The sequence below is a fragment of the Crocodylus siamensis genome, chromosome 1, assembly GCF_052110815.1.
Source record: "Crocodylus siamensis isolate JL-2025a chromosome 1, ASM5211081v1, whole genome shotgun sequence".
NCBI lineage: Eukaryota > Metazoa > Chordata > Crocodylia > Crocodylidae > Crocodylus > Crocodylus siamensis.
In genome coordinates this window covers 246,705,954-246,732,461 of record NC_143395.1, presented here as the reverse complement: position 1 = coordinate 246,732,461, position 26,508 = coordinate 246,705,954, and the positions used below count along the sequence as shown (strand labels likewise).

The 26,508-nt window shown below is 44.8% G+C and overlaps 1 long non-coding RNA gene across 1 annotated transcript in view; it reads right to left on the bottom strand.

Annotated features, from left to right (window-relative positions):
- LOC149874339 (uncharacterized) overlaps positions 1-17,533 on the bottom strand; it is a 30,466-nt gene extending 12,933 nt beyond the window's left edge. Inside the window, exon 1 of the long non-coding RNA XR_016439924.1 lies at positions 17,294-17,533. This is a non-coding gene — a long non-coding RNA (uncharacterized LOC149874339). The remainder of the gene's footprint in view (positions 1-17,293) is intronic.
- Positions 17,534-26,508: the final 8,975 nt, after the last annotated feature.

The following is a 26,508-nucleotide window of genomic DNA, read 5'->3' as shown; positions in this document are numbered from 1 at the left end:
GATTTAAGAGTGAGCTTCATTGCAGTGCTGTGCTGTCAACATCTAAGCAAGAGCTTGACACAGAACTTTCCCCTCTCTGTTAATGATAAACTCCACAGGATTTGTATGTACTGGCAACTTGATGGGCTTCAGATGAAAGGGTACTCAGGGTGATGTGTGCATGATAACAATGTAAGTAGAGTGAAGGACTGAGGAATCTATTCACTAAGTTTCATATTAGCCAAAAAATGCAATTTCCTAATCAAAAGAGGCAGCACTGTGATGACTGACTTCTTGGTCATGAAAAGGGACTGAACTGGGAACCTCCACATGAGGTTATGTGCTTAAAACAAGTCCCAGGCCTTCCAAGGCACTTAGGCACCCACCAGTTTCCTGTTTAGGAAAGTAGTGGGTGTTAAGTGCCTAAATACCTTGTGAAGAACTGTGCCTAAGTCCTATAGCAAGAAGCTGTATGACTGCTGGCAGCAAGGCAGGGGGGTTGTTGCATATAATATATATGAATGGTTAGTGGCAACAACATTAGATAAAAATAAATAAATAAATGGAGTCAACCTATTGGAAATGTTTCGTCTCAATTTCTGGTAAGTGGCTTGAATGCACATAAGACAATGTCAGTCACATAAAACAGTATCCAGTATGTGGACACTTGAAGGAAAAAAACATGCAGAGGGAAACTGTGGGTCATTTCAAATACCTGCCATTTGATCCATTCCACAGAGCAAAATTACGTTTCTTGGTATTATTTACATGAGTCTTAGAGATACTGTAATTTAGTACTGGAAAGTCTGTTTTGATGGTATCAAGGAATAGAGGTAAAGTCCATCAAATCACTCCAGCACTACCTTTAGTTTGATGACTGATGTCTTAAGCAACAAGGCATGGGAGTGAGAAGATGCTCATTCATTACCTATCCCATACGTAACACAGGAGCCATGTTAACTGTAACCCTGCATTTAAACAGATTGCTTATATGGTTTCCTCAGATGTATACCCTGGTTCGACAGCATGTGTTAGATTTCCCCTGTTACCTCTGCTGTAGCAGTGTTGTAAAACAGTTTATGACACAGAACCAAAATGTAAGAATATAGATCTTGCCATGCTGGATGAGACCCTAAGGTCCCAGGCACACATTATACTTAAGACATGATTAACCAGTTAATCAGTGGTAACCCGGCCACAAAGTAATGCAATTAACAATGTCATAAAGCAAGGAATAAGCCACAACATTATTATCTAACAAATGTGTAATAACTTGGTGATGGTTCCTATCACACCATAAATTGAACATGTGGTCCGGATGGGGCTCCCAGCCATAGGATGTGCGTCTGTGGTTAGGAGCTCTGTCAGCTGATGGGGCTCCCAGCCGCAGGGACACACCATGAATCCCCACAGGTGGAAGCCCCATCAGCTAATGGCTCCTGGGTGTAGGAGCACATGGTGTGCCCCCACAGCTGGGAGCCAGGGTCAGCTTGTGGCTTCCATCCAGAGCAACATGTAGTGCATGCTCATGGCTGGGAGCCCAAATCAGCTGACAAAGCTCCCAGCCATGGGATGACATGATGCATTCTCATGGTTGGGACCCCCAAGTACATGGTTCACTCCCATGGCTGTGGCACATCAGCTGATAGGGCACCAAGCTATAGGAATTTACTACAGACCAGAGCAAAGGGAACCTGGGATCATGATCCTGACCTCCCCTGACAAGGAGTAGTGTATGATGGGATCTGATGTTGGATTCTGCAATCGTGCCTCCTGCCATTGTTGATGCGTAGGGGGTGCATGTCTACCCCCTGAGCTTTGTGGTGCAACCCCTGGAAAAAGGTACTGTCAACACTGCCAGCGGCACTTGTGGATGGTCACCACTTGCCATCTCCCTTGCCATTGGCACTGCTGGTAGCATCTGCGGGAAATCCCCAATCAAAGCTGGCTGCTGCTAACGCTGCTGGCAGCATCTGCGGGTGGTCGTCAACCACTGGTCGGCACTCACCACCCCACACCTCCAACAGCACTGCAGCTGCCTGTGGGAGCTCCCTTCTTGCCACTGCCATGTTCCTGCAACCAACAGTGCCACCTCCACCTGTGGGAACTCGCCATGCCCCTCCCAGCCTCCAGGGACATGCGGCATTCATGCCTCCTGCCATGTACATGTATCAAGGCAGGAATTGTGATTGTGAGGATCTGACATCAGATCTAATCATGCCTTCATTTGAAGATCTGCTAGGGGCCTAAGTCTATCTGACCAGGTATCCTTTTCCTAGCAGTAATCACTGTCAGATATTTAAAAGAAAGATGTGAGAATACTACAGTAGACAGACATGAGATAATCTCTCTACATTACCTTCATCCTCCTCTCTGTTGGTTTTATATTGAAGAGAAGCATACGGTTTAAAGTCATTTCAAAATTATCTGCGGTCGTGATAACATGGGATATTTTTGGAAATAGTTTGCCAATGGAAGCATTCTTTCCAATAGCAATAGCAACTAACAAGACAGTCTTTATGCAACTACTTAGGGCCAAATTTTCAAAGACACATGTGCACGTTTGCACTCATCTAATTTATGTGTATAAATACTCCATGTATGTATGAATATTAGATAATTGCATGCTGACATGACCATTCAGGTGCCAAACTAACTAATGTATATAATCAGAGTGTCTGTAGGATACCACGTGGATTTTTCGTGCACAAATCATACATGCACATTCACCAAACTTTGAACATTTAAAGGCCTATGCTTTCAGCATATTTTGGGAAAGCTATTCAGTTGGTATACATTGGTTTTGACCTATTACAGTCAATAAAAACTAATTTTTGCTAGCTGAGAAGTTAACCTTCATTGTTTATGAGTAGGCCTCCTCCTAGATGCTGTGGCAATGTAAATAATAAAGGAATACACCTTTTGATCTGCTATAAAGGATTATGATTTTTAGCATCTTGATACCTAATATGCAATCTTGCTGCTCTCTTGTGGACAAACAGGGATTACTGCTGTACATCACGTTTTTCAGCTCTGTATGAATTTGTGATCTTGGTAGTGCTTAAGATACAGGATAAAGAAGGATCTGCCTTTTGAATTTTTGCATGTTTTATTTACTCTTACATAGAATATCATTTGAATTTTTAATGTACTTTAATTTTTGCATAGTATTGCAGCTTGGTTCCTTATTGAAGCATGGTTAAAAATAAATCATGTTTTAACAGAGTTCCCAGATTTTGTGACAGCCTTGCAAATGTTCCAGTCTAATGTGATTTTGAAAATATAATTAAAATATGCCTTGATGTTATTACTAACAAAAGTTAAAGGTAAACATATCACTATAGTAGCTTTTGTTACTCTAATGGTGTCATAGATTTCATAGACACTAGGGCTGGAAGGGACCTCAGAAGATCATCAAGTCCAGCCCCTGTCCCAGGGGCTTCGGGAAGTCAGCTAGGGTCAAAGAGTCCCAGAAAGATAAGCATCCAAATTGTTCTTAAAGGAGTCCAGATTAGGTGCTTGTACCACCTCTGGAGGGAGCCTATCCCAGGCCTTGGGGGTTTGGACAGTAAATAAGTTTTTCCTTATGTCCAGCTTAAAAAGGTCTCAGAGGAGTTTCTGACGGTCTTGGAGGAGTCTGTGATGATTGGTCCTTGTCATCCCTTGGGGTGCTCTGGTGAACAGACGTTGCCCCAGATCCTGATGCCCACCCCGATGTACTTATAGGCAGCCACCAAGTCACCCCTGAGTCTGCGCTTTTACAGGCTGAAGAGTCCCATGGCTCTCAGCCTCTCTTCATAAGGCCTATTCTCTTGCCCTCTGATCATGCATGTGGCTCTCCTCTGGACTCTCTCAAGCTTCTCCACATCCTTCTTGAATTGTGGGGCCCAGAATTTGGATGCAGTACTCCAGCTGCGGCCTCACCAAGGCCGGGTACAGGGGGAGGATGACATCCTGAGATTTACTTTGAGAAGCATTCATGTATGCAAGCCAGAGTTTGGTTTGCTTTACCAGCTGTGGCATTGCATTGGTAGCTCATGTTCATCTTGTGGTCAGTCATGACCCCCAAATCTCTTCTGGCCTTGGTGCTAGTGAGCGTAGCACTGCCAAACCTATAAGCATGCTGCAGATGTTTTTTCCCAAGGTGGAGTACCTTACATTTGTCGGTAGGGAAAGTCATCAGGTTTGTATCTGCCCACTTTTTCAGCCTATCCAAGTCAGCCTGGATTACCAGCCTGTCCTCTAGTGTGGACACTACCTCAAAATTTGGTGTCATTGGCAAACTTGGCCGATGCACTTCTGATACCTGTACCCATGTTGTTGATAAAGAAGTTAAAGAGAACAGGTCCAAGGATGGAGCCTTGGGGAACACTACTGGTCATGGAGTGCCATGATGATTCACTTCCGTTGACCACCACTCTTGGCCTCAGAGCCAATTCTCCAGCCATCAGACTGCGATGTAGCTGAGACTACAGTTGGCCTATTTTTCCAAGAGGAGATCGTTCCAAGCATGGAATGTCCTTTTAAAAGTGTTCTTTTAAGTGACATGATGCCTAGTCATGCAGGGCCTGCTCATTCAGAAATCTCTTTGGATATCAGTAGAAATCTGTCCTGAACACACTCCAGAAATAGAGCAGTAATACAGAGAATATGTATTTAATCTTATGTCACTCTGAAGTTTGATATTTGTAGCATTAAAAATGAGAAAACAGCTTCAGATAACCTAAAAACCAAACTCCAGCCCTTTGGAGGCTCAGAAAAGACTTTTTTTGTGTGTGTTCATGTGCCTTTGAATGCCTGGTTTTGGCTATGACCAATATTGAAACACTATGAAAAACTGCTCCCTTGATATTCCTGAACTGGCCAAGATGTGGAAACCTCACAAGAGAGAACCTCCCCAAAATTTTGTTCTCAGAAGATTTCTAAACCAAGAATGTCTGGATAAACAACCAATCTAGTCTAAGTATAAAACAATGTTAAATTTGATGTTTGGCCATTGTAACACTGGTGAACCAGAGCCAGAAGCAGTAATGGGCTGACTTGTGTCATGAGGCCTGTAAGAAATGAGCCAGTTAATCACAGCTGGAGGGCCAGATGGGACTAGATGGCTCTGTTTTTAAAAGTTGTAGTTATCTGATTTCTTTACCTGTACCTGCACCCTTTTTATATCGTGTCTTGTCCAAGAGCTCAGTCATGCAAACACAGGAGTCACTCTGAACGGTCCCTAGAGGACTAAGTGGAAAGATGTCCAATAGCAAAGGGTGCTAGCCTGAGACATTGGTTCAAATCCTTGTTGTTGTGCAGGCTCTCTATATAACCTTAGGCAAGTCACTTAGCCTCTCTGGGATCCTCTGCACATTACATTTAAGCCATGATTAATCAGACAATCGCACTGTAAGCAGTAACACAGCTACACGTTCAACCAGTCAATGGCATGATAAAACAAGCTACAAATTTAGTTTACAAAAAATGTGTAATAACTTTGTAGCTTGTTCTAATCACACCATTAACTGAACATGTAGCCAAGTGCTCCCCTGTGGCTCCCAGTCATAAAGGTGCAATACCCAGTGCCAGCGCCACAGTTGACAAGGCTTGCAGTGATGGGATCGTTGTCAGCTGTGTGGCTTGCAGCTGCGGAAGCCACTGGGGAAGCCCTGTTGAAGTCCTGCACTGGGAGCCTGGGATCGTGATCCCAGGCTCCCTCTGCATGAGTAATAAGGTACAATGGGAACTAATAAACAATTCCACAATCATGGCTCCTGACATGCATGTTTGGCGTGCATGGCAGAAGGTGTGACTGTGTGGATTGTGCATTAGATCTCATCGCACCTTTACCTGCACCTTTACTTGTAGCATCTCATAGATAAAATGGTACTTAGAATGATATTGGGAAGAGAAGTATATTCAAGATAGTAATGACGGCAATTAAAATACCTTAAAGTTACTTGCAAGGTAGGGCTCTTAAAACTGGTCTGGACTTAGAGGTGAATACTGTGGGGGGGGGGTCAGTCCATACATCCTTTCAAAAAATGTTAGGGGTCCACATATTAAAAACCATTAGTCTAACACAATAGGACCCAATACTCAGTACTGCTGCAGTAGAAATATAAAGCAACTCTTCTATTCATGTCTTTAATACCTAAAGATAAGAAGTGTCATAAATCCTTCTGTAGATTGAATCAAATGTAATTGCTTCAGTGTAGTTCAAAATTACAGTATAAACTGCTGTCATGCTTACAGCAGTTCATGTCAAAGTTGTTGCTTCTATTGAAATGAAGTAACAGAGCTTGTTACCCAGAATACCACCAGAGGGCATAGCACAGCTTGCAAAGCACATGGGAATGTCAACAAATTGGGCTGAGTCTTGCATGATTCATAATTTTTTCTTGTAGTTCTTGAGTGCTCTCCCTATCTCGTACTTTCATTCTCTCATGTAGAATTATGGATTTATTAATTAAATGACAGTCTTGCTCTTATGCAAGAGGCAACAATTTTTTTAGGAGATATTCTATACTGAATGGCTGTGATAAAGTTAGACAAGCTTTCAGATGCATGGCATTCTTCAGGTCTTGCTTTTAATCAGTTGCTGAGCTCCCAACAAACCAAAACAATCACTCCAAAAGATGCATGCATTTCTTGTCTCTTCTTTACCTCACTTATCTCTTTGCATGTTATGTTATTAAAATGTTACCTTAATTAGTTGTAAATACTGATCCATTTACTTCTAAAATCACTGGAAGTACTCAATCAAAGATCTTGGGTTTTGTATCCATTAATGGCATTTATAGAAATAAAGAGTTACTTATGGAACATAGAATCCTACTGTATAGCACATATTATCGGGTCACTAAACTTGTTAGAAATGTGGTAACTTTCCACAAGCGCCACCAGCACTGTTGGCGGTGGCCAGTTTCAGGGGGTGCACTGCGAATCTCAGGGGTGCACGTGCACTCCCTACACATTGCCAATGAACAGGGATGTATCTAGGAGCCAGCACACCTGGTCATTCTCCCTGTCTGGGAGAGCGGGGACTGAGAGCGGTACACCCTGGGGTGCTGGAGAACTGCAAATTGCTCATTTTATCACTGTGAAGCAGATGGAAGTTACCTTGATGTGACCTAGGTAGCACAGCTCAGGGTTATCCCTCGCCTGAAGTAGCATAATTTTGAGACACTCAGAAAGCACTTAGCATGAGTGCACAAACTTTAATATATAAACACTTGTGTTTTAAGTGCCCTTGATATGATCTAAGTGTAAGGTATATCTTCACCCATAGCTTTATGCTCTTCAGTTTACACTAGCTGAGAATCTTTCCCTTTGATTAAGACTTTCAAAAATGCCAGACATATTCAGGAGCAAAAGTTCTACTAATTTCCACAACTTTCAAGACTTACCTTGTGTTCAAACAGCAAAACATTTCCATCTTCCCTTTAACATTTACTTCTTTTGAAGTAGTCATACATTTTAGCCAACAGAGGGCAGCAAGACATTTAAAATGGAAAAACTGATGCGTATATTTAAATATTGGAGAGAAAGCTGGTAAAAAAAGAATTTCTATTTCTATCCCCCAGGAAATTCCAATGTTTTTAAATTTGTTTTCATTCCAAATCAGAATGAAAAGATGATATATCAAATATCTTTGCACACCTATTACTGTGTCATGGTCACAAAATAATCATGTACAGTAGGTGTGCAAGGGAGTAGGGGAAGGCAGTGGAATAGTTCAGAAACACTGAAAAGTTTCATTTTTGTTTTAGTCTAATATGAATCTGTGAGCCCTGAGCTACCAAAAGGTGTTCTAGAGTGGGTATTTCAAGCCTTCTTTCTCCACAATGGGCTGGGCACTCTGGCTACTTTTCCCATTATGTCACCTTGTTGAAAACAGGGAAAGCATAATGCACTGCAGGAAATATATGCCAGACATCAAGGTGCCAGAACCACCAAGTAACATCACAGTCACACATGTCCAAAATCTCCCTACACCCAGTTTTCGATTACATGCGCTCAGCAAAAGAAAGGCAAGAGTTTAGCAGAACACTGAAATGGCCTTATCCCAAATTAAGGTTTGTTGAATAGGGACATTAACAGCATTAATAGGCCTGCTCTTTACATTTCAATTCCTACACACCCTAGGTTCCTGTAACCAGCCCTCCTCTAAAAACTTGGGGTTTTAGGGTTTTGGGGGATTACTCCTGAATTCCATCAAGCATTCAGTGGAAAAAAGGCAGGCACTGAGCAGAAGACTGAATGGATGAACCCTGAATATTCCCCCCTCAGACCAAATAGACCCCCAGGAGCACAGTTAAGTGACTGATAGGTTGAACAGTGATGCCGGGGGAGAAGTGGGGTGTGCTTGAATGGACAGCTGCAGTCCCTTCAAGCTGCATCACAAACTGTCAGGCAAATAATTTTGGGTGTGTGCAGCAGTGACACATTACCAACTACCCTTCTGGACAATGGGGGATCTGGGGTACAATCTGGGGCAGGCTATGGATGTCACGGGTGTTCTGTTAGGAAAGGTCACATGAGCAGATTTCTGTGCATGCCAGTCTTGAGACACAGTTCACACTTGCACAGTTATGCATCTGTGGAAACTCAGATCTGCACAAAAAGGTTCCATTCACATGTCTGTATAATTGCTCTCAGCCGTGGGCAGAAAGTATCTTGTGACTCTGGTCAAAGCATAGTGACCCCTCTCTCAGTGACTCATTTTGGCCCTGAAAATATACTCAGTGGATGTGCTGAAAAATAAGCCATGTCTTCTGGGCTTGGAGCAGCAGCCAGATACACCCCTAAGCCATGGTCCCATCTGGGCCTGGAAAGAACTGGCAAATTTCATTGATATTTGGGAGGAACAAAAAGGTTCTGGAGCAGGTGGAAAATTGATTAAATAAGCCAGTCTATGTGACCATTGCCCAGGTAACGAAGGTGCATGGCCACAACTGGGACAGGGCACAGTGCTGCAGCAAGATGAACACCTTGAAATGTTCTTTCCGTTGGGCCAAGGCCCAGAAATCTTGTTCAGCGGCAGGATGCACAATAGCCGCAGTCTGTGAGCAGTTGTCCTGCAGTCTCGTGAAGGACGCAGGCAACACTTGCCTCCAATCCTTTGGGATGATGGCGGTGCAGGAAGCCACAGCATCACCTAGCCCATAAAAGTCCACAGATTGTCCAGCCACTGTAGCAGGCAGTGTGACATGCACTGTTCTGCCTTCAAGCAACCAGTTGGAGACAGGGGGTGAGTGCTCGTAGCAGCTGGAGGATGGTGACAGCCAAAACAAAGTTGCCTTGACCCTGACCCCACTCTCCATAATGCCTTACCTGCATAACCCAGAGGAGGAGGACACATTGGATTCCATGATGGTACTGTCCCCAGAATTGTGGGACACACCAAAAATTTCAGAGACCCAAAGATTGGTGTTGGTGCTGAAGACTCCCAAGGATCCATACCTGCGGACTTGTAAGTTATGGGGAAGGGGCATTGGATGACCAGGGCTTATGTGGATCTAGCACCACTTTTGCACCAGGGCCAACCGCAGTGAGGCAGGAGGGAGGGCATTAATTTTGTAAGTGACAAATATGTCCACTTTATGCAATTGCACAAAGTTCACTTACATGGGGGTGGACATGCTGGGTTCTCTCTTAAAATTGCTGGGGGATGGGGGGAAAGCATTAATTAATTTAGTGGCAGGAATTTGTGCTGCTGAAAGATGTCCCCCGCCACCCCTCCCACTGCCAGCTCCACTCTGGGGTTTGACCAGCTAGAACTGGCAAGAAGGGGTGCGTGGATTGAAGCCCCCCCCCACTTCAGGGGGCTCCAATCCACTCTGCCCATCCTTCAGCACAGGCTGGGTAAACCCCAGATGGAACTGCCTCCCCTCCGTGCCCCCCTCACATCCTGAAAACGGCACCAGGGACAGGTCTGGGCTGCTTTAGCCCAGTGCTGCTCCTGGCATGTACTAACAAGTGTTAATGAAAGCACTCAACTTCAGAGCACCTTCATCTGAACCCTCGGGTAATGAGGGTTCATTTGTTGGGCAATAGGGCACTTTTTTAAGTGGTCTGCAAACATGCACTTCTGTCAGTGCACCTCTGTAGAGCATTTTCAGTGGTCAATCACACAACAAAATATTACTTCTGTTAGCAGGTGGGAGGCAGGAGGGAAAGCAGAAAGTGGAGAGAAATAGTGGCAGCATGGAAGCAGTTTGCAGCAACCCAGCCCAGTGCAGCCCCCCAGCAGCTGCAAACTTATCCTGAATGCAGGGCACAGGGGCTGAGAGAAGCAGCACATGTGCTGGCAAACACCTCCACTTCTGTGGGCAAGATTCAATGACTCTGAAGACCAGATCCAGACTGTGGAGCACACGTTGCTGACCTCTGCTGTAGCCTTTAGCTTCAGAAAACTGAATCAAAGAGAAGTAGGGCTGAAGGGACCCCCACAAGTCATCTAGTTCAACCCCTTGCCTGAGTCAGGATCATCCTTATCCAAACCATCTCATACAAATCCACTGTCTAACCTTCTAGCAAAACTACAGTCAACCCTGACACAAAACTCAAGACATAACACCGTAGCCTTCCACAGGTAAAGCCAGGTGATCATGGCAACCAACATGTTGTTGCTGTAAGAGTTGCTAATATATGCTCAAAAGTTCCCAGGAAGAGTGCCATGTTCCCTGCTACAGAGAAAGGCAAAAAAACCCACAGTACATACCAATCTGACCATGGGGAAAGTTCCTTCCTAACCCCAAATATGGCAGTTGGTCTAACTCTGGGCAGAGGGGCAAAACCCTCTAGCCATGAACCTCTCAGTTTAGGTCCCAACAGGAGTACTGGCACACTCCAGTCAAAATCCTCAGCCTTGCCTATAGGCAATAGCCTGTGCTGCTGAGGAAGGCTTAAAAAAAATCCCTGCCATATAGCAGCAGGAGGGGGAAAAAAATCCCTTTCAGCCCTATGTGGCAACTGGCAGAGCCCAGAAGCGTGGGAAAAAACCATACTAGAACATAAGCACAGCTACACCTAAGCCCTAGCTTATTCCCAACCAGTGGCTGTCCAACCTCTTGAACACCTCCAATGATGGAGAGCCCACAACTTCCCTAGGCAGTCTATTCCACTGCCTCGCTGTTCTAACAGTGAAGATGTTTTTTCTGATGTCCAATCTAAACCAACTTTGCTGCAATTTCAAGCCATTGTTCTGCATCCTATTCTATGCAGCAAAAGAGAAGAAGTGTTTTCCTTCCTCTTTATGGCTTTAGGTAATTGAAGACTGCTTTCACGTCCTCTGTTAAGCACCTTTTCTGCAAGCTGAACAGGCTTAGCTCCTTCACGCTCTCCTCTTACGACGATTTGTCTTTATCATTTTTGTCACCCACCTCTAGACTCTAATTTCTCCACATTCTTTTTAAAATGTGAAGACCAAATGATATGGCACAGTTCACTGTGCACAGTCATCATCTCCATCTCATTTGCTATTTATATTAAATTGACACAGATGGCCTGGTGCATACCTTGGAAACATAAACATAGCTCATAATTCCTTTTTAGGTTGCTGATATAAAGTTTGACTTCAGCATTCAGAGCTTGTATGTCATCTCATGTATCAACAACCATCTGTCTTATTACCAATCACTTTGTAGGATTTTTTTCCCCATGACCTTTACATCAGCAAATATAACAGAATCTTTGACAAGTTATTGTCTGTGCACTAGAAGAAAAGTGGCAGTAGCTATCCGAACTGATTTTTCTAACTGGTATGATTGAACCTTGATCGCAAATTTAAATTAAGTAACCACCAAATAATGGAGAAAGCGCATGTTCCTCTATCAGTCCTCTTGGATTGGTATTTCTTAGTTTGGATAGCAGCATCTGAGGCTACATTATCAAGAGAAAATGCAACAAGTTTCACTTGTAGAATACTGACCCTCTTTAACAAGTCTAATAGGATGTCAGACACTACTTGTCCAGTTTTCAAATGCATACTCTGGCATATCTAAGAGCTAGCAACAGCAAAATATCTAACTAAAATTCCTGAGGGCTTATATCACAATGTCAGTGCTTAGCTCTAAGTATATAGGAGCTGCCATACCAGATCACATATGTGGTCCATCTAGTCTGATAACCTGTGCCCTTCAGTGCATGGTACCAGAGGCTTCAGAGGAATGCATCTAATGGACAATTATGAGTAACCCCTCTAGGGAGAAAATTTCTTCCTAACACCAAGCAGTTAGTGGTGGTTTATGTAGTGAAGCCTCATTGTGCACAGCTCTATAGGTAGTTCTATTTTTAAAAATCTTGTCCCCTGAACCTTTTCATTACCTATAAAAACTCTTTTCTTTTTTGAATCCTTATAATCTCTTGACCATAATTACCATGTTTACTCAAATATAAAATAACCCTCATTATAATTAGATTTTATATATGGAAAAATTTTTAAATTGTTATAATTTTCCAGGTACAGAATCTAATTGTTGGAGGCTTGCCTTGATTTTGTCCCCCTCCCCCTGCTACAGCAGGGAACATAAATCTGGGGGAACCAGATGGCTTCCTCTGCACCCACCCGGCTTCTTCCCCCCGCAGCCCCCAATTCCCCCCCTCCCCACCAGTGTCAGACCCTGCTCTCCCTGAGCACATAGAAGTGATGGGAAAATCTGAAAACACTAACTGATAAATTGATACATTTTATTGTTTTTGTTTTAAACTGCTGCAAGTTTTGAAATTGCTACAGGTACTCCATAAACACACTGTTAAGCGCCACTTGTACTTATATAGAACACAAGCTATGCTTTTTCACAAAAAATATATAAATAACTATACTTCTGTCATCCTTTCTTGTGGTTGCTGTGATTCATTTGATGGTCCAAAGCACATTTTTACAGTTACACCATTCTTATTCCCATTACAAAAAACACACTGTTCACCCATGCTCCCATATGCCCATACGCTCATCACCATCACCTTTAACCATCACAATTATGCAAAGGTCTACCTCAGTGTCTTTCCCCCTATCCCCTCCCTTCTCCCTTCCCAACTTTCCTACCTGTTCACCCAGTCCTTTCACTCATCATTGTATTCATAACTGACTCCATCATCTTTGTCATCTTTATCATTGTTGCTGTCTTTGGAGGGGTCATCTCTGAACAATCTATGCTAGTCCTCTCTCTTCCATATAATGTCTGCCATCTCTTGCCTGTTGTCTTCTACTGTCTTCCTGTAGTACCAGTTCATATCACTCAGTCCCATTTTAATACAGCCCTCAACTAGTTTCATAGTTTCACTGTTTCATAGTTGGTAGGGTTGGAAGGGACCCAAGCAGATCATCAAATCCAACCCCCTGCTATGGGCAGGAAAGAATGTTGGGGTCAAATGACCCTGGCAAGGTGTCTATCAAGCCTCCTTTTGAAGACCCCCAGGGTAGGAGTGAGCACCACTTCCCTTGGAAGTTGGTTCCAGATCCTAGCCTCCTTGACTGTGAACCTAGGAAGTTTGTGTCTGTTAATGAGCAAATTCCTAGTCTTCCACAGGGCATTTCTGAACCAGCAGATTAATTGGTCAAAGTGGGCTGTTGGGATCCCTTGCTACTTAGTCAAGTGCCTGTCTCTCTGGTCAAGGTTATGAACCCTGTCACCACCAGGAAAAGCATGTGTACTCTCTTCCACACCTCTCTGGTATATGGGCAGTCTCAGAGGAGGTGGTGGATTGTTTCTGTCTCCCACCGGCAGGATTGCTTGAGGAAGTTTGATGGGCCTTTCTCCCCTGCACTGTTTCTCCATGCCTGCACAAGGAGTGCCCAGTAGACTACCTGCCAATTCTAATCTCTTTGCTCCTTCTGCAGGTCCTTGTGGCAGATTTGCTCCCACACAGTCTGACAGCTGTCACCAAATAGTAGGTCCATGGGCAATATGATGTTTCTTGCCCTTACTACCTCCTGCATCCTATAGTGATTTGCCAGGGTCACTAGGACCTTGCAGTGTAATTTGTATGTCACGGATGGCCCCGCGAGCGGCCGTGAGCTCGCGAGCGCCCCTTTGCCGTGCCAATTAGGGTGGTCTGGCACCCTCTACTCGCCCGCCACGTCTTTGCTGTTGAGGTTCAGAATGGGAGGCTGCCTACTCGCACCTAACGACACCTTGATGGTATCCCCTCCGTTCCAAAGTGGGGGTACTCTCACCCCAGCCTTATGGGCAAATGCGTGCCTCCAAACCTCCCCTTTAGCACGCCCCAAGCCTCGCAGCTGTCCCGGGGTACGTTGTCTGGTCCCCTGCCCCTCGGGTGCTCTCCCTCTGGCAACCTGGGCTCGTCACCCACCTGGCGCCCCTGGGCCAGGCTCTCACCCACCGGCCTATTACTGACGCCCTTGGGTCTCCCTAGCTTCTCTCACCCCTCTCGGGGTCTCCGCCGCGCCCTCTGCACTTGCAGCCCCACTCGGGGTCTCTGTCACGCTCTCCACGCTTGCGGGTTTCCCGCGCTTGGGGCTCAGGTGGCCGTAGCCGTGCCTGGCCCCCTTGACCCTTTCCCGGGTCGTTTCTGCTCTGCGCCCTCTCCGGGCCTCACCCTCTCTGGGCCTGTACCGCGCTCTCCGCGCTGCGCCCTCTCCGGGCCTCGCCCTCTCTGGGGCCTGTACCGCGCTCTTCGCGCTGCGCCCTCTCCGGGCCTCGCCCTCTCTGGGGCCTGTACCGCGCTCTCCGCGCTGTGCCCTCTCCGGGCCTCGCCCTCTCTGGGGCCTGTACCGCGCTCACCGCGCTGCGCCCTCTCCGGGCCTCGCCCTCTCTGGGGCCTGTACCGCGCTCACCGCGCTGCGCCCTCTCCGGGCCTCGCCCTCTCTGGGGCCTGTACCGCGCTCACCGCGCTGCGCCCTCTCCGGGCCTCGCCCTCTCTGGGGCCTGTACCGCGCTCACCGCGCTGCGCCCTCTCCGGGCCTCGCCCTCTCTGGGGCCTGTACCGCGCTCACCGCGCTGCGCACTCTCCGGGCCTCGCCCTCTCTGGGGCCTGTACCGCGCTCACCGCGCTGCGCCCTCTCCGGGCCTCGCCCTCTCTGGGGCCTGTACCGCGCTCACCGCGCTGCGCCCTCTCCGGGCCTCGCCCTCTCTGGGGCCTGTACCGCGCTCTCGGCGCTGCGCGCCTCCCACGCTTGGGGCTCAGGTGGCCGTAGCCGTGCCTGGCCCCCTTGACCCTTTCTCGGGTCTTTTGCCCCACTGGGCAAAGTGCCGCCCTTCCGGGCCGGGGTCCAACCCCGTGCTCCGTGCCACTCCGGCACAAGCAGTTGTGCCCCCCTGGCACTGTGCCCCTACTGGGCACCCGGAGCCCCCAAACTGCTGGGGAGCCCCGCTGAGGCCTCCTCGCTCCCCTACAGCCTCACCCGGTCCTCCGGTAACTATAACTCAAGCCAAGCCCGAATGGCTGTAACAAAACCAACAAAGAGCCTACCCGCTCGTAAAGCCAACTCTCAGCCCCTCTCGGGCTCCCAGCCCTACCTCTTATCAGGGTGTCCTCGTCCCTAGCATCATCACAGCCGGTCAGTAGGGTAAGGCTGCAACCCCCGACCCTGGCCGCTCAGCTCAGCCACAGAGCTCCTGCTCCTGCTCCTGTGGCATCCAGAAGGGTACTGCTAGCCAGGCTTTGGCCTAGCTATTTATAAGGGCCTGGCCCTGCCCCCTCCTGGCCACATGACCTGCCTGGTTGCCCTAGCAACCCCCATCTGTGTTGCTCCAGGGTGCTTCAGCAGCCCTATTCCTCCTGCTAGTAGCAGGCACCCTGGTGCCCTGTTACACCTCTCCCCTTCCCGGGGGCATCTCCTTAGGAGCGGGGCGCGGGAGTGCCCCGCGACATTGTATACAAGATTTTTGTTTTGTTTTGTTTAAAGAGCCAAATCAGTTCTGAATTGTACTGGACAAAACCCAGTAGCAAGTTTCAACTTTCAAATGAGCAGCGTGCAGTCATTTAAGTCCATGTGGCTTTAACACCAGTCTAGGGATTCATACACTGCCCAAATCTATTACCAACATCCTATGTGCAAGCCCAGGGACCATTGGGTTAGGATGTTCCCTAGTCTTGCTTGCTCTTAACCAAAAGTCAGGGGAAAACCAAGAAAGCAGTCCACCATTTCCATAAAATTGTGTAGTCAGGTCTCTTGCATTTGGGGAAACTTGCAGGAGTTTGCATGCCTAGAGAGCAAGGGACAGGTCTCACCCTGGGAAAATCATTTCTTAGCCTACAATAGACCTGGTGATAATGGTAGTTCCCCTCTCAGCTATGCATGATATCAGTCTAAAGCCAGAAGGCTCATGATTTACCACTTACTCATTGGGCAGAGTCAACAGCATTTCAAACAATGGTGACTGTTTGGGGCCCTGTTTGGTGACATTTGCCAGATATTTAAGGTTGGTGAAGAAACAGGAATAATTGGAAATGGGGGGGAGGAGGGAAAGGCACAGCTCAGCTGTTGGAATGAAGAGGAAGTCAAAATGTATTCAATGTAATGGATCACCATGATTGGGAAAAAGAGTCAGCACTGAGAGGAACTGACCACAACAGGCACTACCATATATCTTCTTTAGATGGACTGGACTAAACTATTCTTGTGGTAGTTTCCCAACAGTATCAATAGCCTTATCTATGCCTTAAAGGCAGAGAAAGGAATCAACAGAGCACTGGGATATGAGTAGAGAAAGGAGACTCAAAACAATGACTGTGGTGGCAAGTAACCATGAGGTGGAAAAAGAGTTGAAGAGCAGAAATGAAGATCTGGAGAAAGATGTAGAGTGGACAAAGGTGGAGAAATAAGGAAGAAAGAAGGCGACAGTGAGAGCAGTGGTGAAGACAGTGATGAGCGTGATGATGCCAGAAGGAAGACAGGAGCAGAGAATGGTGGGAGCAGGAGCAGAGGAGAGAAGGAGGAGCAGGAAAATGTTCATTGGGCAAGAAGCAGAGGATGGTGGGAGCATGACAGCAAGCCAGCTCACTGAAAGTGACATGGCAGGAAAACATGAAAGAGGCACTGACAGCTATCCACCTGACTGTCTCGCAGTTGAGCCCACAGTCTTCCAATTTTCTCACAAGAACATTGTGGGATACCAGATTGAAAGCTTTTTCAAAGTCAATGTATATAATGTCAACCTCCTCTCTCTTATCCAGGTGGATACGATTGCCTGATCATAAAAGGAGATGAGGTTGGTAAGGCAAGACCTGCCCATGATGAAGTCATGTTGGCTGTCATTCAGAATCCTACTTTCTGCAAGATAATTGCACATAGACTCTTCATTGAATTTTTCCAGGATTTTCCCTGGGATAGAAGTTAACCTAATTAGCCTATACTTACCTGGGTCCTCCCTCTTCCCCTTCTTGAAGATGGGTACAACATTGGCCCTCTTCCAGTCCTTGGGGACCTCCCTGGAGCCCCATGAGTTTTGGAAGAGATTCACCAGGGGTTCCATGATTACTTTGGCCAGCTCTTTCAGCACTCTCAGATGAAGTTCATCCGGTCCTGTTAACTTATATACTTCCAGTTTCTTTAACTGATTACACACCAGTTCTGTGGCAATAGAAGGAAGGCAGTCATTTGCATCCTGCTTATTCTGTACTGTAGCTGGCATGATCTTCCCCTTGGCCCAGTGAAAGACCAAAGCAAAGTAGACATTCAGGAGTTCAATTTTCTCCTACGTGCCAGTGTCTAACTGTCCTGAGTTTGTTGAGCAATGTCCCCACACCCCCATTAATTTTTCCTCCTGTTCCCTACATACCTAAAAAGGACTTCTTGTTGTCCTTGATTCATGTTGCTAATTTTAGTTCAGTCGCTACTTTAGCTTTTCTAATCTGATCCCTACAAGTGGGGCCACTTATGTAAGTGATCCAAATAAGGGCACACCAGGGTTTTATAATATACCATGGGCAACCAAAATGGTGCAGCAAATGTGGAAAGGGAGGGAACCTGTTCACGCACTGTCATCTCATGGTGTGCTACAGATGTGAAGGATGGGACAAAAAGCAGCTGAGGGCCAGGAGTCCCTAAAATGTATTATTTTTAAAGGACAGGAACACTTGTATTGTAGGTGCCTTTGCAAGTATAGTCAGCCTGCCCAAACAGCAAAACCCAGAGGAAGAGAGCACAGGAGAGGAGGGGCTGGACACTGAGGCAGAAATGGTGTAGGAGAGTGAAACAGAGAAGGAGTGGGGCAAAATTTCTGCAATTGAGGCATCACAGGAGCAGACAGAAGATGGAATGGAAGGGAAGGGAAGGCAGGAACAGCAAACAACTCTGATATGGAGGTGGGGGTGGGGAAGAAAGAAAACAGTCTACAGACAACGTAAGTGGAGACAGAGCAAGAGAAAGAACCATAGAAACAGGTCCTGGCTGAAGAAAGAAAACACCAGGGCTGAAGACCGGGAAAAAGAAACCTGACAATGATGGAGGTGAGTCAGAGAAAGAGTTGTTTCCTGCCACTAACACCGCTGGGCTCCAGCCCAGACTAGAAACCAGAAGGCAGGAAGCTGTGGGAGGTGGGAATTTATAATCCTCCCTAAATGTGAAAGGGATCCAGCAAAGACTACAGGGATGAGAGTGAGGGAGGAGGAGGAGGAGTCAACCACCCCAAACAATATAGACATACCTTAAAGGGACAGGTACGTTCATTTTAAAACAAGCATAAATGGCATTGACAATAGTTTCACTTAATGGCTATAAGTTAATGACTATAAGTTAACGGCCAAGATCCTGGCTTTAAGGAATAGGAAAAACCTCCAGAAGATAATATATTAAGACCAAGTATAGACAATACCAGGTAGAAGGATCTCTGAAGTAATCAGAGTGATCAGCGATACACTGTCCCACATGCAAGAGAGGAAAACAAACACAGTTATAAGAAAGCATACAGTTAGAGAAAGCATATGACAGAGTGGATCATGGTTACATATTCAAGGCGCTAGGAAAAATGAGGTTCCCAGAGAAATATGTATGTTACATAAGGTTACTGTACAGAGAAGCAGAATCAAGTCCAAATCAAATGGCATCTAAGAATCATAGAATCATAGAAATTAAGGGTGGGAGGGGATCTTGAAAGATTGAGTATAATCCACCTGCTCTGAATACTGCTGAGATCAAATGACCCCAACAAGGTGTCTGTCTAGTTTCCTCTTGAAGACTTCCAAGGTTAGGGACTGCATCACCTCCTGGTGTTGCAGAATCTGGAAGTCTGTTCCAGATTCTAGTCACCTTTAGCATAAAAAGTTCTTTCTTACATCCAACCGGAAACCATCCTCTAACAGTTTATGGCCATTGCTCCTTGTCTTCTCCTTGGGTGCCCTAGCAAACAGTTTTTCTCTCAGTTCCTAATATTCACCCCTTACATACTTATAGATTGCCACCAAGTCCCCCCTCAGTCTTGTCTTCCCCTTAGTCTTCCCTCATAGGTTTGCCCTCCAGAACCTTAATCATTCTTGTGGCCCTTCTCTGGCCCCCTTTCAAGATTCTCCACCTCTTTTTTGAAGTGTGGCACCCAGGTCTGGACACAGTACTCCAGCTGAGTCTCACCAGTGCTAAGTAGAGAGGAAGTATCACTTCCTTAGCCCTACTCACAACATATTGGTTAATGCATCCTAGTATGCTATTAGCTCTGTTGCCCATCGCGTTGCACTGATAGCTCGTGTTTATCCTGTGATCAACCATGACCCTATCTATTTCAGCCATCACGATAGCCAGGACAGCTCCTCCTAACCTATATTTGTGTCTCTGGTTACTTCTCCCCAAGAGAAGCACTCTGCATTAAACACTAAGCTGTCACATTTTTATTAAGTGCAAGGATCGGGAATAAGGTCTGCGGGGCTTTTAGATAGCAGTGGGGTTACGCAAGTCTAGCTGCAGTGATTACTTTAAGTAATTGATGAAGAAGAGGAGGAGGCAAAGGCGGGGTAACAGAAACTACAGTATTTAATTACTTACGGTGGTGGCCGCAGCAGAGGGGAGACTGAAGCAAAAATGCAGAAAGGAAACAGCAACACGTGCTGATATGTCAGTGCAATAACAATGGCATCCAACGATTGTTACGGACAGGAGGCAGAAGCTAGGTGATTGGGCTGGCATCCCTTGCGATAAACAAAGCAGGTGATAACAACTTCGCTCGGGTGAGGCTCTGAGCCCCCTTTTATCACTTCTGTGACGTGTAGGGTGACAAGCTGGTAAGCTCACCCTATCACCACTTTGATTTCATTTGAATTCTAATTTGCATAAACTACGCCCCTAATTTGCATGAGCCGTGCCCTAATTTGCATGCGAAAAAAGCACGTGCTTTTAACTGTTCTTTCTTTAGGTCTGCTGACATGAAGGGTGGGATTATGGCCATCTTGCTGCCTTGTGCACCTGTATAATTATAACAATGAGACATAAACAAGGACTTTAAAATCCACACAGTGGTGAGACAAGGGTGCCCCCCTGTCTCCACTGCTATTTGCATACAGCATAGAGCCATTAGCATGAAGAATACGAAAGACAAGGCCATAAGTAAACATACCAGGAGGGGGAGAGGTAAGTGTACTATATGTGGATGATATAAATGTAGTAGTTAGAGATAGACTTTCAATGGAAAGGGTGTTAAAGCATACATCGAAGTATGGAGAAGCAAAAGGGGCTAAACTAAATGGATCGAAAAGCAGCATGATGGGAGTAGAGAACTGAAGGGACTTGAAAAGTTAGGCCTTCAAGTAGGAGAAAGAGAAATCAGAGTGCTAGGGATCCTGAAGGATGCTAAAGAGAAAGGTAATACAGCATGGGAAAAGATGAAGGGAAGGCTGTGGCAGATACTCTGGTAATGGTCCAGAAGTACATTGTCCTTTGCCAGAAAAGTGGTGGCATTTAAGGCTGTACTACTGCTGATTATTCTATATACAGGAATTGTATTCCCAACCATGTGGCGGCAGATTATAAAAGAACAGAGGGAAATATGTGTGTTCTTCTGGAATGCCAAAAGAGAAACATTGGCTAGAGCTGTACAAAGCTAGAAAGAAGAGGAGATGGGGGCTGCTGGACTTGGGATTGTTGGTCTATGCAAAATATATATGTGATATACAAGGTGATAACGGGGGGGAGGGAAGCAGGACTTATCACCTGATTTCACGCAGCTGCAATTTTGAGGAAATGGGAAGTATCTTGGATCTCATTGAAGAGTCCATGGGTGTGGTGACCAGAGATGCATTACATCAGGATGGAAGGATTCATGCAGAGGTATAAAATAGGAATGGTAGAGCTGGTAGTACTGAAGGATCATAAGAAATTGATTAAACTGGTAAGGGAGAGAGACAGGATGGTGCTGGTGGGAAACTTCACAGAAGGACAAATGAAGAAGGTGTTCAGTGGCAGGTAAACAACTAAAAGGGAAACATCCTGGCCTAGCATGGATGGTCATAGAAAATATCTTGCCAGTGAGAGAAGTGCAACAAAGTACCTTGAGAAGCTTGACAAGCTCATCAAGGTGTCCAAGGGAGAGGTGCGGGGAAGAAGAAACAACAGGATGTGTTTTGGGAGTGTACATAGGCAAAAGAGTGTGAGAAAGGGTCTGCCATTTTCTTAGTGTGACTAAAATAAACCTATCATTAGCATGGTAGATAATACTGCATGGACTCATACCAAAGGCACCATAGGAAATAACTTTAAAGTTATTAAGGGCCTTATTAGCATGTGTTAAAACTAGTTAAAGAAAAGTAAGAAACTTCTGGGTGTTTAAGGGGCTGGCTTTCACTGAAAGACAGTGTCTGAAGCTGAGGTTTCATAAATTGAAATACTACATCAACTGGGACAAGGAAGAGACTGGAGAGGAAGAGACAGAGAAGAACTGGAGGAAAAAGGACTGGGCACTTCTTTCACTAAGAGAGGACTAAAGGAGCGGTAGAGAGTTTCAGGTGGTTACTGAGCTAATAGTTTTTTCATGGGGTGCTGTATGAAGGGAAAGATTTCTGTAAGGGTTTGGTTGTTTTGGGAAGTTAGAATCATAGACCCATAGAAAGTTAGGGTTGGAAGGGACCTCAGGAAGTCATCTAGTCCAGCCTCCTGCTCAAAGCAGGACCATCCCCAACTAGATCATCCCTGCCAAAGATTTGTCCAGTCAGGTTTTGAAAAACTCCAAGCATGGAGTTTCCACCACCTTTCTAGGAACTTGTTCCAGTGCTTTACTACCCTCCTAGTGAGAAAATTCTTCCTAATATCAACCTAAACTTTTGTTGCTGCAACTGGAGATCATTGCTCCTTGTTCTGTCATCTGCCACCACTGAAAACAGTCTAGCTCCATCCTCTTTTGAACCCCATGTCAGGCAGTTGAAGCCTGCTATTAAGTCCCCTCTCAGTCTCCTCTTCTTGACACTAAATAAGCCCAGTTCCCTCAGTCTTTCCTTATAAGTCATGTGCCCCATGTGCCCCAGCCCCCTCACCATTTTTGTCACCCTCTGCTAGACTCTTTCCAATGTGTCCACATCCTTTCTGATGTATGTTGTTTAAGGGTTTCATACACATAGTTGTATCCCTTTCACAGCTTTCACCTTTTGAATTAAATCGACTAACCTCTTCAGAGGGCAAATTCTTGTACCTGATTCTTCTCCTCAGTACAGTGCATTACTATTGACTATAGCTCTGTTGTGCTGTCTCAAGTTTGTCACACTTCTGCCTTAAAAGGTACTTTGTATAAAGACTGAAGTATTCATTGAAACAGAAGCTGGAACCCATATCTTTCTCCTTTCTAGGTAAGTACATGCATAAAGATTTATGAGGGGGTGGACAGGTCTTCGTCCCCAAACAATCTGTCTATTACTAGGTGGCTAGTGCATAATGCTTCTGAAAGCACTTAGTATTAGCTACTGTTTCTCCAGTGGGAGACCCCTTAAGTGCCCTAACCGCTAGCCTAGAGAGCAATATGCGTCTGAGCGCTTTCCCCTTCCACTACAATGTTTTATTATTCCATGCAAAGTGGAGCAGTTTCACCAGGAAATTTGGAGAGCCTATGCCCTGGTATTTATGTCTTGCTTCCTGGAAAAGACATGAATCCCTTAATTAGAGGAGGAAATTGAATCTAGAGAACTGAATGCTGTCACAAGGCTCTAACCACTTGGCTGTTGGATTAAAGGAGTTGCTACCACTTCATCTTTGTGCTGAGCTTTGGATGAAAGAACTGAGCCCTACATGTTCCTTTATAAAAAGTGGTTAGGGACTTAATTCCAGAGATGTTAATCCTGAGTGAAGGAAGGTATTTCTTTGCAGTGCAGTTAAATGCTGAAGTCTACACAAGACGCAGGATTTAAGATGCACCCTCTCCACTACACTTCCTGTTAGCTGGTTTAAGCAACTTCCTACTCAATATAAAATCTTTTGTTTTACCCTTGCTTAGGTACCTTGCTCTTCCTACCTGTAGTATATGAATCCTGGGAATCTGGGCAAGGCTGTGTATTCTGCCATGCTACTATGGGCCCAGGCAGCTCCAAGCTGCATGTTACAACACTCAGCCTCGAGTGCCTCAGGTATTTTTGTGCATCTTGCCTAACATCCTTTTGAAGAGCTAGTGTAATGAAAATACAAAGAGACAGAAAGTTTGTTTTTAATTTAAGAATCCAAAGAACAAGATTGGATGTAAATTTGCCAGGGTTTTAGAATTGCTTCCTCTTGCCCATTTTAATAAATAATACTGCAAGCTAATAAGGATTTCACATTGATATCTAAAAAGCAAAACGCCCGGATCAGTCTGAGATTAATTAGAGTCCTACCTATTGGTTGCCCCATATCCCCTTGTTATAAGGCCGGATGTTGTTACAAAGTTATCTGTTTTTAAATAGTGAACAACCCTTAATGCCTTTTACATGGAGTCAGCACTAATCCCCAGACTACAGATTGTAGAGCTTTTAATTACGGTTGGCGTCAGTATATTACTGGATGACAAGCCACCATATGAAAATAATGAATCTGGGTAAACTATGATTCAGATAATCTTGTCAACAGCAAGTTAACAACATTCCACCCCTATAAGCAGTAATGCAAAAATGTACTAGTCCATGTAAAACACTTCCATGGATAGGTTGGACCCAATTCTCCTCTTATTTACATCAGTTTTATAAACTCATGACTTGTGTCACAACAAATGAGTAAAATCAGGCTGCTTATGCTAAATTATAATTAACTGTGTTTGTATATATATCGCTGAGCTTTCCCCACACTAAGATACCACTGAGGCACATGCAAGATTATCCCTAGCAGAAACTAGCAAGGCAGTTAGGTTTAGATAAAAGCAGAAATCAATTTAGTAAATATCCATTTCTATTGAATGACTCTAGGCCCAGTCCTGATGCTACTGAATATATGGGCCCATTATCCCATACTTGAAGAAGGTATGGACTAGGTCCCTGATCCTGAAAATGGCTTCTCCTGAGCACCAGGGTTTTAGTTTCTTTGTGGGTCTCTTACATTTCCATAGCGCTATAAACTTTTCAAATGTCATTCTCAATTTTGGAGAAAAATCCACCTTTCAGACCCACTCTGTGGGTAAGGAATCATGCTGCAGTTATGAGAAGACAATTTTATTCTCTGTCTGGATTTTTCTCTCCCACTGTTTCTGTGGGAGGAAATTCCATTTAATCTACTTCAATGGCAAAGAAAGAAAAAGAATTATAGTAATTGGGGCATTCAGTAGCACTTCAAAGGAAATGTCATCTCTTCAACACCGGTGTTGAAATATCTATTTAATTGCTTCTGCGTTATGTTTAAGAACACAGAACTTTTTCCAGCTTATACTAAATGAGCAAAACCTTTGGTTTTATTGTCATCTTTTATATAAGTAATTAGGGTGCAAGCCACAGTGTGCCTGAAGTCATTGGACAGATTCCCATTTACTTCTGTGGACTGTGGATCAAGCCCTTAATGAAAACAAAAAAGGTACATTTTCTAATTTGATTTCATGTAGTTTCTATTGTAAATTAAAAGCGTGAGCATGCCTTCTTTTGAATTTCTTGTCTTTGTAGGGAATGATCAAAAGCCCACTATAGTAAGTAAAAGTCTTTCTATTAGTTTCACTAGACTCTAGATTAAGCCTACAGTACATAGTTGCTTAAAACAGAGGTTCCCAAACTTTTTCTTGTTGCATACCCCCTTCCAGATTTACCAGCTACCCACAGACGCCTATCAGCATACATTTCATATTTTAACCCCTGAAATACCAATTATTATTATAATGAAAATTAAATCCATCATTACACAATTTATCTGTAGGCATGACACAATTTCCTCAGCATTTTTTTCTGGCTGCTAGAGTGGCCAAAGCCGGCACTTCTATCTTACAAAAAGTTTTACTATTCCAGAATTTTAATTCATTCTGGAATAAGATGAACATTTTTCACAAGACCAAAATGCTGAAAAGAATTACTTTGAAAACATCAAAAGCTGCCTTTATGACTTCGCAGCATTTCAAGATGACGGTGTTGGTAAGAAAAGATTCCACTTTTTTCAATTGGAAACAGGAAGTTGACTAGTTATTTCACTGCGTGATTGCTAGGAAGGTTTCAAGGAATGAGGACATAGGCAGCTCAAACTGCTGGGAAGGGCCAAAATCTAAGACCATAAGCCAAGTCCAAGAGCCTCAATTTATCGCAAACTAACATATAGGCAGTATGAAGGCCTGAGGTAGGAGGCAAGACAAGGACCACCTATGTCTCATTCTGTTAGAGTTGACCTCTGCCCTTGACTTGCCTCTTGGCCATAGATCTTTACCCTAATCAGTGATCCTGATGACCTCCTGCCTCCTTACAGTCTGACCAGCCTGAGACTCACTGCCAAGGACAGCCACAGATACCTGGAAGCCCCAGATCCCAGCAGCTAGTCCCACTAATGACCAAGCATTGTCTTCAAAGGCCAGATAATCCAGCCATTGACTCATTGGCCCCAGACTGGAACAGACTCTGTGCCATTCTAGCTGTAAGAAAACCCTGAGATCCTATGGAAGGGCAATGCAGCCAGAAGACATTTTTTTCTCTACCCATCCCATATCCACCAGGAGAGGCCTGTGGGCCATTAAAAAGGTTTTAATCCTTAAAATGGACTTAAGGATAGCCTTAAGGATAACATTGTGTAAGGCTTGTACACAAACTTCTTTGACTGAAGTCTGCAGACTTGAATTAGAGAGAATCTCTAGAGGAAAAAAAAATCAAATTCCTTGGGCATTTATGTCATGCGTTACCACAAGTGTATTTAAGTGGGAAAGAGGAAACAAATATGACATATTGACCATGCAACCATTTTAATTGATATTCTAAACTGTGCTTTTCAGAGGCTTTTGTGAGACAGGAATAATCTCTTCCAAGATTTCAGTTTATTCAGAGGTCTTTTCAAAATGGGAGTACATGTCCTGTGGCTCCACAGACCACAATGTTCTTGATTTCTGAAATTAGAAAATTACCAACTAAAAGCAACAGTACCAATAGTTCTAATAAAGAAAATGTGACATCTAGTAAGGATCCAGTGTTTCTAGTAAATAGCTCTCTTTCCTGTTTAAAGAAAGAAAATAAAAAATACATTTG